Source organism: Bacillus rossius, assembly GCF_032445375.1.
Source record: "Bacillus rossius redtenbacheri isolate Brsri chromosome 9 unlocalized genomic scaffold, Brsri_v3 Brsri_v3_scf9_2, whole genome shotgun sequence".
NCBI classification, from domain to species: domain Eukaryota; kingdom Metazoa; phylum Arthropoda; class Insecta; order Phasmatodea; family Bacillidae; genus Bacillus; species Bacillus rossius.
This window is the reverse complement of record NW_026962013.1, coordinates 36,765,850-36,779,896: the sequence shown is the minus strand read 5'-3', so window position 1 is coordinate 36,779,896 and position 14,047 is coordinate 36,765,850. Positions and strand designations below refer to the sequence as shown.

General features: G+C 35.8%; 1 protein-coding gene across 5 annotated transcripts in view; it reads left to right on the top strand.

The window, feature by feature from the left end:
- Positions 1–14,047, top strand: part of LOC134543009 (Ig-like and fibronectin type-III domain-containing protein 1) — a 547,890-nt gene that overhangs the window by 321,590 nt on the left and 212,253 nt on the right. The gene's annotated exons all lie outside the window — the stretch shown is intronic.

Below are 14,047 nucleotides of genomic sequence, written 5' to 3'. Positions count from 1 at the left end.
CCTGATACAAAATTCTGATTATGATTTAAAACATGATATTAATGATTAAGTATGGGAAAACTAATTAAAAAAATATTTTTAAATTTTTATTGTGGACTTATATTACGTCTTACACTGTTGTAGTCTTGATTTAGTTGTGTTAACTGAATTTAAACAGTAAAGAGAGAATACATATGACACATTTGTACGTTGTTGATGAACTTTTACACTAGCTTCGTTTTTTTTTTTGCAAGTGGAAGTAAAATACTAGAGTTATGGCAGAGAGTGGGTTCGTAGTAAAATTGAAAAACCACTCGCTAAGTTACGTGTTTTCGCCAATTTTAAAATAAAATTTATCATTGCTAATATTAAAATAATATTCAATAGTTAGTTGAAAGAATACTATTTTTTACATGTGCGGAATAAATTTCGTACCTGCATCTTCAACAGTATTCAAGTGATTGTGTGAAAAGTAAACATGGTGTTTTTGCTTACTAGAGATATGACTATAGAATGCTCTTAATGATGATTTTGTGGCCAGCATCATTGAACATATCGTGGCTTCTTTGCAGAAGTCAAGTCTGTTGATAAACGCTTACCATACTCTTTGGCAGCCATCTTATTTGAGAGCCCTGTGCTTTGGCGATTGTTTCCATGTTCAGTGTGACGTAACTGAGTATTGATTGGCCTTTGATTGGTGGATTTGTCTGATTGACGCTATCTTAAAATCGTGTCGAAAAACCAATGCGGTCGTTAAAGCTAGCTTTAATAGCTATGCTTTTTGTTTTCATTTTATTTTGTGAAGGGCGTCACTGCAAAGTAAACAAAGTGGTAGGTACTACCACATGCCACGAGTTGTGTAAATATGTGGATAACAAACAAACGGTGGATGAACAAGCGAGGATGGCATTTTTTCCGGAATTAATTTTTCTCTTTCGTTATTTCTAAAAACAATGCATTTGAAAAAAAAAAAATTACTTTCCAGGTCTGTTTTATTTGTGTGTACTCTGTGTTATATACATTTTAATGACACTTTAGTTACACTCAAAGGGTTGGTCGTATAGAGTTATTAGTTATCAGCGTTCCTGACGTTGTCAAAATGGAATTTCATTTTACATTTGTGTCATCTAATAAAGTCACAGTTAGTCCCTATCATTTCAAAATATGTCCGAACCCAAACTAAAGTGGTTAATATACCATTGCCCATTTATTAATCAAATATCATTCACGACTAAAATTCAAAAACCTTTCTTTAAATTGTCTATTTTTTAATTAAAAAAAATAATGACAACTTTTTTGAGCTGAGGCAGCCAACATAATTTATAACTATGTTTCTTTTTATTTTCAAAATTTATTAAAATTTTCTGCGGTAATCTGCTTTAGTTTATGTACTGATTACGTTAAAACAGCTCTGTTTAATAAAAGCTTTTGAAGAAACCATAATGTTAATTTTGACTCAACTAGTATGTTTCCGTAAGTTTTTAATAATTATAAATATCCAAGGAAATATCACTCCTAAATATTATTGGCATCTACAATTTAGTGGAATTTTTATTTAATCTTAAGCATTATGTTAATAGATACCCAAAATCTCTTTATCTACTAAATAACGGAATAATAATGCAAACAACAGTAAAACATTTTTCATTAAATGGCTGTTTGATTTTTTTCAAACTATTTTTGTCTTTTTGAGATTCGTTTCAATATTTTATCCAAACCATTGGCAGAAATATTTTCTTAAGAATATGACTAAGCATCTAATTCTGAAACACATTATGTAAACCTGTAGAAAGACTGTCTCAACCTAATGAAAACATTCACACATTTTATCTTTGATATACCTATAATTGAGGTTTTTAAGATGGTATCTCTTGTTCCTTGTAGAACGTACAGAATCGCTTTCCCATACGTTCTTCCTAGAGCCAGTCTGAAGTCGGCTATATGGAAATACAAACACACTGCGGGAAATACCTGCTGGTGTCTAATTTAGTTTTTTGAATTGGAAAAGAGTTGCAACTTTTTAACGTTAAAAGTTTCCACTTTCCTGAGTCAAACACGTCTCCTTGATTTTTAGTATCTTTCGTAAATTAATGTTTTTACAAACTGTAATTCAATTTCGATTTCTTCATATTTTCTGAGATAAAAATAAAAAAGAAATTTATTGCGAGCGTACTTCCATCGTGTGGGATGGTAAATATTTAATGTAAAAATGTTGTTCGTGAGAGAGTTCACCCGGACCGGAAGCTGTGATCCGGAGGTGGAACGACTATGCTCAACGGGCGAGTGTGAACGAGGCCTAGCCACGGCCAATAAGCTAGATGATCTTGTTCTTGTTGTTGGGGGATACAGATGGGAAGGGGAAGGGACGATAAAAAGGGGGAAGGGGGTCGGGATGCTGATGCATTTCGAAGGCAAGGGTGGAGCCGTGTCTCGGAGTTAAACCATCGTAAAAAAATCTCATTACGGCTTCCTTCCTAGTTTCATAGCCGGCAGTTTCCGAGGCGGAACAGGGGCTAAGCAGGGAAATAGCCGGGCTGGGCCCTTCGCCAAGTTAGAGCCCTTAATATTAAAACGTTGCTCTCTGAAAATCTCTAGATTCTCTTCTGGTCTCGTTTTGTTTCTTCTCTGTGCAAGTACTCTTTGAGATTCTGTTAATTGTTATGCCGTGTACTTACCAGCAACCTCGAACAGCCAAGCTTATACATTTACACTGAGTAGTACAAAGAATCTTAAACAAAAACGTGATTTAATTAAAAAGCTAACCCTACTTTCTTGGTACAGTAACTGTGCACAATAAGCCCGTTAAATTGAAGAATTGTTTCTTTAAAACTTCAACTTGGGTAATTTTTATCTTCAAACAATTTTGAATTGATATGCCTTTCTTTCCCTTGCCGTTATCTTCGAAATAATGCGTTATTAATTTTTTTTGTTTGTGTATTCTTTAACAAATTTTATTATTTTAGATTCCAAGGGAATAAAATAGCGGAATTAATCATTCCTTTTTTTAATTAAGCTTGGGGATGAATGCTGAGTATTTAATATTTTATCTTTTGGAACGTTGAAAATGTGTACCTTTGGTTAGTAGACGTTGTAGACCTCCTTGAGAAGATGGATCATCTATAGAAGTCATGGCGATTTTCACATATTGTACTAAAGTACGTGTTCAAGATAAAAGTATTGAACATTAAAAATATTTAATAATTTTATTTAGAAATTTCATTTTTTTAATTGAAAAAATACTTAAAATAATGGTATTTTTAGGGATGTATTTATAAGCACACAAAATATTATTAAAAGACTCAAAGAACCTAATTTTTTTCGTTCCACTTGATAATAGCATGACTTATTTTATCTACTAGATATATTGTAGGTACTCAATGCAACCATCGGTATTCAAACATCTACAATTTATTTATGATTTTATATATTATGTTTATTGTGTTAAAATATAAAAAACAAGTGAGAACGAGACTTTAAGTATTTGCCAGTGATGTGTAAACACCTAACTTCGGTAACGAACAAATTCATGTGTTCTAATGTTCATGTTGCAAATGAACTTGGCAACTGGGACACGCAATTTAAAGTATAATTCTTAAAAATAATACCGGGTGATAAACATACTGATGAATAAAATAATCGCTTTTCAAGTACATACGAAAATTTCTAGACACGAATCACACACTTACTTTCTGCGCCCGCCACTAGAATTCGCTGCCTGAATCGTAAACGTTGCTTGTCACCATCACCCGCAGATGGCAGCACGAATCAAACGAAAATTTTAAACTATTAGAAACGGCTCCGATAAAATCAGACTTGGAGAAATACTAAACCTGATTTTTGACAATACATTTTATAGTAAATACTGCCCATCTTGTTAAGTTCTCTAAGCAGTTAATACTATAAAGTTTCTGGTTACGTTAGAAGTTATACTGCCGTATACAGAGAGCTAAGATGTTTACACATTAATATAAACTCAATCGAAGCTTCTTAAATGTAACCCAAAGTGGAAACCTAAAAATACCTAACAAAACGGGAATCAAATAACTCCAACATCTTCCATGCATGCCAGTTTATTTTTTATTTCGTTGAATGCCATAACTTCACAAGTTGTACGATTTTTATTTTCGCGTATTTGGCATTATATTCACCACCTTATTCTCCTAGCTCTTTAATGTGGGTACAATAATTTGGGCACAAACCTTCCCTCGTAGCGATAATGAACATTAAACACTTAATACATTCACCAACTTAAGTGTTCCAGACAAACTTAATCTGGAGAACAAGCGAAGTCTATTGATTGTGTCAGCAACTATGGACGTGCGCAACGAAGGTGTCTCAGGCGCTAGACTGAAATAAGTAGTTTCGGCGTGTTTTGCAGATATGTGAGCTTCAGTAATAACAATAATTTGGCAAGATAAAAATTAAAGAAAAAGGAAACTACAACTAGGTTGTTAAACTTGTTTGAAAATTGGTTTGCGTGCGATGAAGGTAAAATTTGCTTGGAAATTTAGTGATGAGGGGTGGTGTTGGTAATTATTGGAGGGCAAGGGAGATTGCTGCGCAATTTGGCGCCCCCGCTACTGAAATTTGACGCACGCGTGCGCCAACAACAATCACAGCAACATAGGCTATGTATAACTATACTATAGACATCACACCGGTTAATAAACAACTGACACATATTTACCATAATTACTCATGTTTGCATTTAGAACTTCATTAGCGCAGAACGGTGCTCACATGCCTATTGAGTGAAGATGCATGTAAAGCCTGCCTTTATTTGAGAGCAACTCAGGATTGATATTGCAAAGTCTACGTACCAAAAGTACTTAATGCGTGTTATATGTTAAACTTTGCAAGTTTATTGTTCTTTTAATCCCACTAATATTATAAACGTGAAAGTTTGGATGGATGGATGTTTTTTACTCAATCACGCCAGAACGGCTGAACGGATCTGGATGAAATTTGACCTACAGCGAGCTCATAACCTGGATTAACACATAGACCACATATTAATATTAAATTCCATCCCTAAGGGAGTGAAAAAGTGATAATTTCATTTTATAACAGAAAAATCATGGTTCATAGGCATACAAATAGTGAGTGAGTGTCATTTCTCTATGTCTGACTCACGATCATACACATAGTAAGGTCTGGCAAATTAATATTTTTCTCCTTGGTGAGACCAGTCCGCTTAGTGGAGCTCGCAGCGGCTAGCAAAATAAAGGCGCTAATAACAGTTTTGTTCTTAACTTCGTCAATAGATAGAGTTGCCTTGAATTTTAAACGCACCATCGTTTGATGCGTTTGTCATGTCTTTAATTTTCGTTTGTCTGTGCCGAAAAAGGTCCCCTTCACCCTGTGTTCAGCCCGGGCAATGCCGGGTACTTCAGCTAGTGTGTGTGTGTATATATATATATAAATTATATAAATATAAATATATATTATATATGAGTCAAAAGGATTATTTTTGTAATCTTAAATTTATTATTTTCTTTTTTCAGGTAAGTTGGTGTGAAGCCTCTTAACTGTCATGGAGGCTCTTATGCTTAGGGTGAGTCCATCTACTTTTATTACAGGAGGGTAAACTCGTAGTGTTGGCGACTGCCACGATTTCAGCCCGCTCAAGTGTAGAGCTCTTTTAATGGCTGAGTTAAGCCACTACTAAGAAACGAACCAGTCTTATAAAGCATCTAAAATGCAATCGTTACGCGTTCTCAGGTTACGGCGAGTAATTATACTCATAGTTGAAGTAATAAAGAAGATAACCTTGCTTTAGTTTAAACTGATAAACCTCTGAGGTCGATTTTTTTTGTCTTTACAGTTTTCGTAAATATTAAGAGTTTAATTTCTGAGGTAGTTCTAAAACAACTTCAAAAAGCCTACGCTCTAATTCTAATAGTTTTGAAAGTGGCCTTTAAAAAATTCCATGTGTGTTACCGAAAGTTAAATAAAACGTTTTAAAAGGGCAGCGACCTAAGAAGAGTAGTTTAAAGTTAGTACCTTTTAAAAAGTTTTTTATCTGATAATTTTGAGTTTATATTATTTTATATAGATATTCGGTATATTTTTTTTATAATTTGACAGTTTTATGTAATCTGTTCATAAGTACTAGTAGTTAGTTACGTGGCAGTGTTGACCTTGAACGCGGATGAACTGTTCAGGCACCGCACAGCAGCGTCGGACACCTGATCAGCAGTCGGCAGCCACTCAGTGCCGAAGGAAGCAGTGAGCCGCGAGTGTTAATCACACAGCAGGACCTGTCTGCCCTGCGCAAACAGTTCGCGATGGACAGAGCAAGCCCGCGCGTAATCCTCTGAAGGTCCTCCCTCTGTGGAGACACTGTCGACGGCGGCTAATTGTCAGTGGGGCGTCGAACAACCCAATCAACCACCCCCCCTCCCCCCTCTCCATCACACTCCCATCAGACCATCCCAACTCACGGCACGGGGCGGGTTTCCTCCTGGAAAAGCCATCTTCGCAAGCGACCGGTGCTCAAATGGCAACCCGATGGCTGCTAGAGTGACTTTTTTTTATGTTGTTTGAATCGTAGCGTCGCATTCGCGCGAGATCGCCACGAAATTTCAGGAACGGCGCCTCCACTTCCTAGCGTCGACGCCGACTTCTACTCTTCCCCCCAACCCCTTCCCCTACCCCCTCCCGTCACCCACCCAGCCATTCCCCTTCCTTCCCTGTCCAACCCTGCGATGGCCCGAGAGTAAACTTAAGGCAGCCACCGACTGGACGAGATCGAGTCAACAACACGACGTGCTTGGTCGCTAACTGGACATGCCTAGCTGACAACTGGACATGCCGGCCACAAACAGAATGTACCTGATGTGTCTGTTCAAGCTATCTGACGTTCCTAGACAACCAAATGGATGTGGCTGGTCGCAGACTGGATGTGCCTGTTCACTGATCGGACGTGCCTGGTTAATCGACTGTTTTGTGTATCTGCCCTGAAAATACATGCCAAGGCATGTAAATGTCTCGCTTTGCCTTCTAAGAAGACTGTAGAAAACAAGAAACGCTAGTAATTTTTTTGTCTTGTAGAAATTGCATAATTTTTTATTTGTAATTTTGTTGTTTTATTTCTCGAACTTGTAATATTTTTTTGATAATTTAATTTAAATTATGTATTTTCAAACTTAGGATTGTACCAAGTACAGGTATCGATCGAATCAATCATTATTTTAACTAGCGATTTTTTTCGATGAATTTAGAAATTTTTCCCGAATTTCTGACGAAATAATTACGAATTTCCAAGATGGTGGCCAAGAAGTCACCAGCAGCTTACTGGAGGTTCGTAGACTAGTATTATAAGCCGCTTTTAATATTTTTCACCATATTAAATTGAATAAATATTTTATTTTACCTGAAATTAAATGTATCAAGCAAGTATCGAAACAAGTACAGAAATCGTTCAAATAAATTGGAGGCTGTTATATGAGACATTTTGTTTTTCCTTTTTAAAGATTTTTTCATCATCTATATATATATATAAAAGAAAGTCGTGTTAGTTACACTATTTATAACTCAAGAACGGCTGAACAGATTTGGCTGAAAATTGGTAGGGAGGTAGCTTAGAACCAGGAGACGGACATAGGATACTTTTTATCCTGTTCCCAGGGGAAAATAAATAATAGTTTAAAAAAATAAAAAAACCCGCTTTATATAGAAAACCAAACTAAAAAATAGAAAATCAAGAAAGTTTATTGTTCACAATAATCATAACCCACTCTCACTTTTCATTGAATTAAATGTCACTTTTCATTTAATTAAATGTCACAATATTTAGTAGACTTTGTTTATATCGCACCAAAGACAAACTGAAAGTGAAAAAAAGAAAGTGAAAGCACATGAGCGAAATTGTTTTCTTTACAATGTGCGAACTCTTTTCTTTCAGTTTGTCTTTGGCGCGATATAAACAAAGCCTACTAAATATTGTGAAATTATATAAATTGACAAAAATCTTATTTTGAAAATTTAATAATGGAATAATCTTATCAAATTAGTGTATTGTCATCGGTCCTCGATAAATCTACAAAGTTTGAATGAAATCTGGCAGTTTAAAGTGGGTCAAAATCGCACCCAAAGGAGTCGGTTACAAACATACAAACATACAGGTGAAGCTAATATAAAGCGTGTAAATAAAGTGGTATAACAAAACGCAACTGAAAGCAAAACGAAAAATGTATCAGTCAAAACATCAGTCTAGCCGTTCATTTGTTAAAAATGGTATAGCAAAACGCAACTGACATGGAATAACAAAACACAACTGACAGCTAAACGTAATGTTGTCTATGGTTAGGTATGGTTGAAAATTTGACAATGTAAAATTTTAAAGTTGACCGGTTGATGTGTTTTTTTCGAGTTTATATTGGCTTATCGTGCCGATATTATAATTAACAATACGATGCCGCGACCAAGACGATCAAATCTTTCTCGACAATGCCGCAATGCAACTAGGATTCGAAACATTGCGAATGAAAGGACTGAGGAAGAACAAGAAATTGCACGTGGAGAGCGCCGCGTTAGTATGGCTCGACTTCGTGCTTCTCAATCACAAGAGCAAAGCGAGGCAGCCCGTGAAACGGCTCGGTTGGCAATGCGAAATCGTCGAGCAATCCTCAGAGATCAACAACTAGATAATTTTCGATGCACAAGAAGAAATGTATCAAGTACTGATTTGAATCGAGCAGCGTTTCGATACGATTGCAGCACTGATTACTGCTTGCATACTAGCATTCGCATTGGGCCAATGGACGTTGTTTGCGAGTTTTGTGGTGCATTGAAGTTTTCCGGAGAAACGCCAGGATTGTGCTGCCTTAGTGGGAAAGTGAAATTGCCATTATTGACTCCGCCACCTGAACCATTGCATTCATTGCTTCGTGGCGAAACACCCGAATCGCGACATTTTCTAGCAAACACTCAAAAATACAATAGTTGTTTCCAAATGACCTCATTTGGGGCAGACATTATCGAAGAACGAGGTTTTGATCCGACATTCAAGGTATTTATTTATTTTTGTACTTACATACAATACAGTAGAATAATACTATACTATACTTATTCTTATGTATTACTATCTTTTACCCCCGGCTTCGCTCGCGTTATGTCCTTAAGTATCAAACATCATTTCAAAGAAAATAAAATATGGTAATTGTTTTTTTATTGCGTGACTGGAATCATCAGTATTTAAAAATTCTAACATCCGATTCAGCTTAAAAAACTGAAAACATGCTTTATTGAAATATGTTTCACTATTACAAAAAAAAATCATTTTTAATCCTAACATTTTAAAAAGTTCAAAACAGTTGAGTAATTAGATCCACATCATTTTCACTAAGTTACAAAATTCTCTTGATATTAAAATCTAACCTTCAGCATCAATTTAATAAAATCCAAAATCTGCTCATTTATTGCCTCTAAGGCGGAACAGAGTTCGCCGGGTCAGCTAGTATTTATTAAAATAATATTTTTTTACCTTAAATTAAAAAAAATTCATTGAGCAAGGATCGAACCATGAACTTGAATCAATGGAATCAGTAATTATTTTAAGACTTCTTTCAATGTTATTAGGAATTTTCCCCAAATTTCTGGCTTAATAATTACAGATTTTCAAAATTTGTGGAATACTATATGGCGGTTTTGGAGTCGTCTAAAATGGCCGACGAGGTCCTGATCATGAACCACCAGCGGCGGACATGGCCAAACATGGCCGAATCCTTACGATTGGCAAGGCACAACTGAGCAAGCCACCAAGCCCATAAGAATAACATTGTACCCGTATCCCCTATTTCCATCTACTGCAGCATTCTAGCCGATCCCTCGACTGTGTTTGAAGTCGTAAAGGAGATGAAGTCTGTGGTACCGTTGCTTTAAGGTCGACCCTCGCGGACGGAACTTACCCACTTGAGACCTTTATTGCTCCCCCGTCTCGACCCGGGATTTCGAGAGCATAACTTGTGCTGATACGAACCACGAATGAATGCTGCGGTTATAAACAGGTTTTATACTATCGCGCCAGCGAGTGCATTGAAAAAAATATTGAATTTTCCAGGTTATTAAAACAATTCTTTAAATAAAAATCAATATGAATCCATTGTAGTTGATATTCTGCGTGCTTCTTATAAAAATCAATGCTTTCTCAAACAAATAAAATATTTAAAAAAAATTTTAAGCCTAAAACCAGTATTTTAAGAAATATTATCTCATAATAGGTTTATATAATTGGAATAGGGTCATAACAGATACGATGCTTTAATCTTTTGCAACTTCATATAAAGTTTATCATTGAGCATTATGATATAACGACCAAAGGTCTGCCATCGTGTAGGAATTAAGGCCTAGAAGATTTTGATGGTGACTTTGACACAACGAAGTAAACTTCCTAGCATTTAGAAAAATTTCAAATCTGGATCTACATTTCTGTCAACTTAATATCAGTGTTTGGTGTTTTTCCACATACTTAATTTACTGCTTTTAAAAACCGATACAATTTTTTGAAATTTTAACCGCATTATCATCAAGCAACACGAGACATACAGAAAACCAATCAGCGGGTGCTGTTGAAAGCGTAGCATGTGTCTTCAAAATACAGCCATTGCGTCTACATTTTACGTCCACGTGAACACAATTCTGGTGGCTGCCGTTACATCGTTGTAGACAAAACTTCTGCTACGTTTGATTAGCGTATTATGATCTCGAACTCCCTTAGAATTTGACTCTTTTTTGTTATGATCGCTATATTTTGTGTGATCTATAGAAATTATTGTTCGACACATAAATAACTTAATAATTTTTTTAGTATTTTTGAGTTTTTTTTTATTAACAAGCACTGATAAACAATCTTTTAATACTTCACGCGAGTCACTCGTCAGCGAGATTCTAATTTGCAAAAAATTCGGAGCTAGATAATTTGCCCTGTCAAGGATTTAAGTATAAATAAAATTCATTTTAAAAAATAAGTCATTGGGCAAAAATTAAATACAAGAAAAAAATGGGTACTTGGACGCCACGCGCGTTAGAAGTGAAACTTCACAGATAAGTTAAAGAATTTAAAAAAAAAAAAGTGCTAGTATGCGAGTGAGAAAGAACGTGAGTACACAAGTATGCTAGTTTGAATGTATTCGATTGCGCAAGTATACAAGTGTGCTATAATATAAGCATCCCATTCCCGGTCGGTTTCATTTTTCGTTGCCCCCTGAGCGTTACTCTTTGATAACGCTTTTATGACGTCATCTTTTCGACATACCCTTTATAGGCGGTAACTCTTTTCAGTGCGAAAAAGGTCAGTGGGTAAAGAAGCGAAACAAAGCGAGGTCGTTGGACGAGCATTGCAGCTTACAAGGGGAGGATGGAGGATCGTGCGATTTGGCTGGCCCGGGGAAGACCGTGAGTGCTTTGTCAGGTCCGTCCTAGTTGTTCGGTGCGTGTGCCCGGAACCAGCGGCGGCCCCGCAGTGCGGGCGGCTCGAACGGGATTTTTCCTCCCGGCGAGCACGCTAGTTCCTCTTCCGGCCGAGCGAGCGCAGCACCTGCCACTACGCACCAGCGGGAGACTTGCGGCTACTCTCAGTAATCCGTCACGTTCGTCCGTCATTCGTCCGTCCGTCGACAATGACCCGCACGTCTCAAAAACTTTTCCATTCGGACGCTGCCAACAGACTGGAAGGCTTTAAAAAAAAAAAATTGGTTGTCTGTAAAGTCGGTTTACGGACGATAGTTTAACGTGAATACGTCATAACAAAATATTGATGAAATGATTTCATACTTTTATGAATAAAATTGAATCATTTTTATTGAATTATCACTATTTTGTATGGATACAAAGATGGAGTGAAATGAAATCTACAATTTAATTGATAAATTTACTTTTATTTGCACTCATTAATTCCAATATGTTTATTACTTCAACGAAGAGATTATTTTAACTATAACTTTTATACATGTTTGCTATTTAACTTCTTCCAATCTGTGTTCTCTGTTAATGATAGGACGATGATAGGAAAAGTAGGAAACGAATGGGAGTGTTTCAAGTTTAATGTGCCTCGAAAAAGTCAAATCGATGTTTGTTCCAATCGAGTGGAAGAGAGATAGATGCGGCGCAAGCGTACAATGAGCGTAACGGGACAATATGCGTAACGGCACAATGAGTAATCCTTTTTCGTGCGTGCAGCCGGCGTTCATAGATTTATTAGACGTTGTTACGTCAAAATTGGTGAAAATATCTCTTGTATATCTGTTGAGGGACGATAACTCGAAAAAAAAATGGTTACCAGATGTTGCGGCGTGCGTCCGCCTTCGCCGCGGAGTTCGGCAGCAAACAGCACCTCTGGAGATCACCCGGCCATCTTCCACGTAGAAAAAAAATTTCCAAATGTTCCGTAGCTGATGTCACTAATGAAGTCAGTCAATTAAATGCACGCACTCAATTCATGTTTGAGTGAGAGGAGAATAAAGAAATTTAACAAGTGTTCCTAGTGTTTACATATGCAAAATTTTATTTTATCAAACATTTAATTTTTCTAAACTTTTTTTTACAGGATATGAAAGTTAACGAGCTTTTTTTTTTTTATCAAATATCTCATCTTTTCACAGTTTAATTACATTCATAAGCGGCGCAAGTTCTGCGCAGTTGGCTGTGCAACAGCTACGCCAGTTAGCCGAATATTTAAAAGAATTCTGTTAAAAAACACTCTTCTTTTCAGACACCTCCCTTCTGGATTTGATTCTCTTTAATTATTTTCAAATTCTATCCACGCTGGGGTTCGTATGGAGCTACGATAATTATGCTGGAGTCAGAGGTTTTACTCCGTTTTTAGTAATCGCAGAAAGCCAAACGTTCATAATAGCCTATGCGTCCCTAATGAACCACGTATAAATAGACCAGACCTCAATATATTAAGTGTAGTTAAACGATTTTACGGTAAATCTTTAATAGTCAGCGTGTTCATTAAATCTCTGAATACACATCACATTACACTTCATAATTAATTCATAAAAAAGTTTTACTTAAAACTGAACTTACAACATAGTTCGCCGTCAATAAACTTTTGATATACCAGTGTTAGTTCCCATACAGCGAACTTTGATTATTAAAAAAATAAAATGTCTTTAGTTCAATTTCAGTAGTCGATGATGCGTAATAGTAACCTTGTTTTTTGGCATTTTAAGCTGCTAGTTAGAAGATAAATTTGTCAATGATCGAGAAAATTTTCAAAATCTTACTATAAAGCATATAAAGTGCTCTTTTTCACTAAATATTTTACGTATTCCTCTACAAACTCGAGTTTGACGAGACGTTAACTCCTGATTCATTCTCTTAACGTGTAGAGTAATCCCTGGTGTATGGAGTATCTCATTTCCTTATAGACAATCTCTATGAAGCAACTGTATAGTTCAAAAGCAATAAAAAAACTCATTTGAAAGCTTTTTCGATCAATCTTTCGTTCAGGATACATTTCCCATTTCGGGTTTTTCTAACTTTTCACTACGTTACCGTAAAAAACGCTAATACTTGCAATATACGTAGGCTACAACAAATCCAACTTCACAATTTGAAATATCGTTGGATTTCCCATCAGCCGAAATTGTTTTAAAATTTTTGAGTGACTTTACAAGTTGAAGGACATCAATACAAACATTTGAAATTAAAAAATAAAACTGAGATTTTGAATCTTTTTGTACATTTGTCGAGTTGAGATTTTTAATCCAGCTAATGTACAAAACAGTTTTCTCAATTTCGATTATTATTTCTTTAGTTTTTAAGTGTTTTTTCTTATATTAAACATATTTTTAGTGACTGAATATTAAAACATTGATCGATGGGAAATCTAACGGTCTTTCAAGAGATATAAATGGATTTGTTGTGCCCTGAGAAGGCCCTATAGCTTAAATTATAATCGTTTTATACGGTAAGGTAATAAAAAGTTGGAAAAACACTAAATGAGAAATATCTCCTGACAAAGGATTTTTAAAAAAGCTTTACAAGGAAATTTATTTGGTTTTTGAACTTTAAAATTTATTCCTTCAGTTTTTCAATAAGGAACAGAACTACATCTGTG